Consider the following 6,000-nt stretch of genomic DNA (forward strand, 5'->3'; position numbering starts at 1 on the left):
GGTGAACCTATGCTAATGTACCGCCCTTCCTAGGACTAATACATACTTGTGATTATACCCCTTGCAAGCATCCGCAACTACAAGAAAGTAATTAAGAATAAATCTAACCACAGCCTTAAACTCTGAGATCCTGCGATCCCTCCTGCATCGATATACCAACGGGGGTTTAGGTTTATGTCACTCCGGCAACCCCGCAATTAGCAAACGAATACAAGATGCATTCCCCTAGGCCCATAAATGGTGAAGTGTCATGTAGTCGACGTTCACATGACACCACTAGAAGAATAACACCACAACTTAAATATTATACCATTGAATATTACTCAACCATAGTTCACTACTAACATTTAGACTTCACCCATGTCCTCAAGAACTAAACGAACTACTCACAAGACATCATATGGAACATGATCAGAGGTGATATGATAATGAATAACAATCTGAACATAAACTTGGTTCAATGGTTTCACTCAATAGCATCAATAACAAGTAGAGATCGATACCGGGAGAGTTTCCCCTATCAAACAATCAAGATCAAACCCAAATTGCTACAGCGGTGACGAGGTGCTGCGGAGGAGATGGCGGTGATGATGGTGGAGATGATGATGATGGTGATGGTGATGATGTCCAGCTCGATGACGGTGACGATGGCGTCGATTTCCCCCTCCCGGAGGGAATTTCCCAGTTCCTGCCCGCCGGAGAGCTCTTTTCTCTCTGGTGTTCTCCGCCCCGCAGAGGCGGCTGTAACTCTTCGTGAGGTACCCTCTGTGGCTTAGGTCTTCGGGACGAAGGGTTTCGCGAAGAAAAGGAGGCGAAAGGGGTCGTGGGCCCCCCAAACCACATGGCGGCGCGGCCAGGGCATGGGCCGCGCCGCCCTAGGGTGTGGGCCCACCCTGGGTCCTCCTGGCCCCTCCTTCTGGCTTCCTTCGTCATCTTGAAAAATAGCATTTTTGGTATAATTTCCTCCCACAGTTGATCTTCCGAAATATTGTATTCTGACGGTGCTTTTTCCAGCAGAATCCTGGCTCCGGTGCTTGATCCTCCAATAATGATGAAACATGCAAAATAGATGAAATAACATAAGTATTGTGTCCCAATATGAAATATATCAATGAATAACAGCAAATTATGATATAAAATAGTGATGCAAATTGGACGTATCACCGAGCCTCGCGATCTCGTCGTCTGTCATGTTGTCCGGGTACTCAAACTTGCGGCCCTCCGCCATGGCTAGCTGCCATTTCTGGAAGATGCACGCGACGTAGTCGTCGCTGTCGTCCTTGACCTCCTCGTTGTGGTACGCCAGCGCCTCGATGTAGTTGTCGTCGTTGTCGTTAGGCGTTGGCGCCTGCTACGCACGCGTCGGCGCCTGCTGTCTTCGACGACGAGGCGCCGGTGGACGGTTGAAGGGAAAGTCCCTGTCACCCATGAAGCCCGCCCTCCTCCTCCGATCCCTCTTGGATAGGAGATACATGTGCCAGCTGTCAGACTCGATGACTTAGGCGGGATCGACGCGGAGGTCCGGCGGCAGGTACCGCCTCCCTCACCGGATCTCGGTGCTCCTATCTAGCTCGCGCGCAGGCATAGGAGGGACGGGCACCGGGCGGTAGCTGAGCTGCCAGCCGCCAGGCATGTGCACGTCCCCCCAGGCGTCGCACGACGTCCAATTCCGATGCATCAGCCTCCCCACGCTGACGGGCAGCACCACCCTGATCACCCGCTCCTCCTTCTTGGTGCCGTTGTCGGATGCCTCGAAGTCGTTCTTCTTCTTCCCCATGGTGTTGCGGCGGTGGTGGTGGGAGTGGAGGTGTGGGCGATGTAGGAACGATGCCGGTGGACTTTTAAAGCCGGCCACGCGCGGGAAATGATGCCACTGAAGGCGACGCAGAAGCCCAGCCGCCGCCCGCCAGTGCGCGCGCAGAAGAGGCAGCCGCGACATTGATGGCGAAGGCTGCGGCGCAGACTCGAAAGCGCTGACCGCGGAAGCGATGCCCTCGATACATGCTCGCTACCAGGCGGGCCCGGTGGAGATGCGAGCGGCTACTTGGCGCGTCCACACAGCGTCCGCCGCGACGCATTCCAAGAGCAAATATGCGCTGTGTTTGCATCACCGCGGACGGCCCGGTCACGATGCGTCGCCCCGTTGGAGGTGGTACCAGACGCATTTTCGGTCCGAGCGAACGCAAACGGTTGCTCAACGTCCGTTTGAGTCGCTACGTTGGAGATGCCCTTATAGCAAACAAATAACAAACCGACTATACTATTGGACTTGCTCTGACTAAAGTCAGGCACGGGTCAACGAGGAGCAGCAGTGGCGGGGCCCACGCGAGCGAGACGTGGAGCGGGAGCAGGGATCGATCGGCATCTACGCATGAGGGCGTGCGGTGTTCCATCTTCCAGTGGGCTAGCGCGTGGAAAGAGAGGAAAACAAGGGAGCGAGCGGGAGTGCATGGGCCAGCGAGGTAAGAGCAAGTACAATAAGATCTAGTCAACTAGCTATAAAGATTAAAATAATATATTTGTGTCTAGTTGGATGAGAGAGAAGAGGGGAGAGAATGTGAGTGGGCTCGCAAGAGCTAGCTCTAGCACGTGCTCCTAGGTAAGGTGTGTGAATGAAAAGTGGGTCATCCATTGAAAAAGTAGAACATTCTTATAGCCAATTATTGTACTTGTTGGCTACATGTTGACTATAAATGACATGTCATCTTGCTTATAGCCAACAGTCAGCTATACTATTGGAGTTGCTCTAAGACTAGTCATAGTGGGAAGTAACATAGAGTAGTAACATGCACATGTTACTACTCTATGTTGCTACTTTCATAGTGGTTAGTAACATCAAAGTAGTATCATATATGTTTTCATTAATTAGCTTATAGACTCATTGTATCTTGGGAAGTGTGATGTTACAGTAACTAGCTATGTTACTCCATCCTCCTCTCTCCTCATTAACTCATTGCCACATAAGCAAATTTGCCGAGTTGGACACTTAGTTACTAGTGAAGTTACTCCCACTATGAGTAGTCTAAGACTGCTCATAGTGGGAGTAACATAGCTAGTAACATCACACATCTCAATGCATTTTGGTGACATGGCATGCCAATAAATGAAGAAAGAGAGTGAGGTGGTAACTAGCTATGTTACCATAACATCACACACCCCAAGGCAAAATGAGTCTACAACATAATAAATGACACAATGCATGACACCACATATAAGTTACTACTACCTCGGGACTGATTTAATTCACGCGCCCGTTGCTTTGAACTCTCGCTTCGCATGTACCCCTCCAGCGTCGATTAAATCCGACCGGAGGGAGTACCCATTATGAAGATAGTAACCTAGACTAGTAACATGACATATGTTACTAGTCTAAGTTACTCTCCACTATGACCAGCCTAAGGAGTGGACCGTCCTCGGGCGCCGGAGTCGAGGCGCGCGTGCGCGGTCAACGCGACCGCATGCGGGATAGATCGAGGCTGGCTCGCGCGCAGTGCGGGAGCCAAGGCACGCGGCGATGCGAGAAGCTTAGGAGCGGGTGGCTCGGTGGGCAAGGGCGCGCGGCAGATGGGCTGGCCCGGCATGACCGGTCGGTCTGCCTGATTTGAGCCCGTGTGGCAAACGAGGAGATGGGCCATCCGATTTGACCGGCCTGAAGGCAGGTCTGACCGGCCAAACCTCATGTTCTAACTCTTTTTTCTTTAGTCTCTTTTGGCAAAAAAAACGGAGCAAATTTTTGTGCCCTTTTTAGGTAAAATCTGAGCAAATTTTGCTCATCATCGGGAGCAAAATATTGGAGAGGGTGATACGTCTCCAACGTATCGATAATTTCTTATGTTCCATGCCACATTATTGATGTTATCTACATGTTTTATGCACACTTTATGTCATATTCGTGCATTTTCTGGAACTAACCTATTAACAAGATGCCGAAGTGCCGATTCTTGTTTTGCTGTTTTTGGTTTCAGAAATCCTAGTAACGAAATATTCTCGGAATTGGACGAAATCAACGCCCAGGGTCCTATTTTGCCACGAAGCTTCCAGAAGACCGAAGAGTCAACGAAGTGGGGCCACGGGGTGGCCAAACCCTAGGGCGGCGCGGCCCCACCCCTGGCCGCGCCGGCCTATGGTGTGGGCCCCCCGTGCCGCCTCCTGACTTGCCCTTCCGCCTACTTAAAGCCTCCGTGACGAAACCCCCAGTACCGAGAGCCACGATACGGAAAACCTTACTGAGACGCCGCCGCCGCCGATCCCATCTCGGGGGATCCAGGAGATCGCCTCCGGCACCCTGCCGGAGAGGGGATTCATCTCCCGGAGGACTCTACGCCGCCATGGTCGCCTCCGGAGTGATGTGTGAGTAGTCTACCCCTGGACTATGGGTCCATAGCTGTAGCTAGATGGTTGTCTTCTCCCCATTGTGCTATCATTGTCGGATCTTGTGAGCTGCCTAACATGATCAAGATCATCTATCTGTAATCCTATATGTTGCGTTTGTTGGGATCCGATGAATAGAGAATACTTGTTATGTTGATTATCAAAGTTATATCTATGTGTTGTTTATGATCTTGCATGCTCTCCGTTATTAGTAGATGCTTTGGCCAAGTTGATGCTAGTAACTCCAAGAGGGAGTATTTATGCTCGATAGTGGGTTCATGCCTCCGTGAATCTGGAGGAGTGACAAGAACCACTAAGGTTATGGATGTGCTGTTGCCACTAGGGATAAAACATTGATGCTATGTCTAAGGATGTAGTTATTGATTACATTACGCGCAATACTTAATGCAATTGTCTGTTGTTAGCAACTTAATACTGGAAGGGGTTCGGATGATAACCTGAAGGTGGACTTTTTAGGCATAGATGCAGTTGGATGGCGGTCTATGTACTTTGTCGTAATGCCCAATTAAATCTCACTATACTCATCATGATATGTATGTGCATGGTCATGCTCTCTTTATTTGTCAATTTCCCAACTGTAATTTGTTCACCCAACATGCTGTTTGTCTTATGGGAGAGACACCTCTAGTGAACTGTGGACCCCGGTCCAATTCTCTTTACTGAAATACAATCTACTGCAATACTTGTTCTACTGTTTTCTGCAAACAATCATCTTCCACACAATACGGTTAATCCTTTGTTACAGCAAGCCGGTGAGATTGACAACCTCACTGTTTCGTTGGGGCAAAGTACTTTGGTTGTGTTGTGCAGGTTCCACGTTGGCGCCGGAATCTCTGGTGTTGCGCCGCACTACATCCCGCCGCCATCAACCTTCAACGTGCTTCTTGGCTCCTCCTGGTTCGATAAACCTTGGTTTCTTTCTGAGGGAAAACTTGCTGCTGTGCGCATCATACCTTCCTCTTGGGGTTCCCAACGAACATGTGAATTACACGCCATCAAGCATATTTTCTGGCGCCGTTGCCGGGGAGATCAAGACACGCTGCAAGGGGAGTCTCCACTTCTCAATCTCTTTACTTTGTTTTTGTCTTGCTTAGTTTTATTTACTACTTTGTTTGCTGCACTAAATCAAAATACAAAAAAATTAGTTGCTAGTTTACTTTATTTGCTATCTTGTTTGCTATATCGAAAACACAAAAAAATTAGTTTACTTGCATTTACTTTATCTAGTTTGCTTTATTTACTATTGCTAAAATGGCCAACGCTGAAAATACTAAGTTGTGTGACTTCACAACCACAAATAATAATGATTTCTTATGCACACCTATTGCTCCACCTGCTACTACAGCAGAATTCTTTGAAATTAAACCTGCTTTACTGAATCTTGTTATGCGAGAGCAATTTTGCAGTGTTAGTTCTGATGATGCTGCTGCCCATCTTAATAATTTTGTTGAACTATGTGAAATGCAAAAATATAAAGATGTAGATGGTGATATTATTAAACTAAAATTGTTCCCTTTCTCATTAAGAGGAAGAGCTAAAGATTGGTTGCTATCTCTGCCTAAGAATAGTATTGATTCATGGACTAAATGCAAGGATGCTTTTATTGGT

Source organism: Lolium perenne, chromosome 7 (genome assembly GCF_019359855.2).
Source record: "Lolium perenne isolate Kyuss_39 chromosome 7, Kyuss_2.0, whole genome shotgun sequence".
Classification (NCBI taxonomy): Eukaryota; Viridiplantae; Streptophyta; class Magnoliopsida; order Poales; family Poaceae; genus Lolium; species Lolium perenne.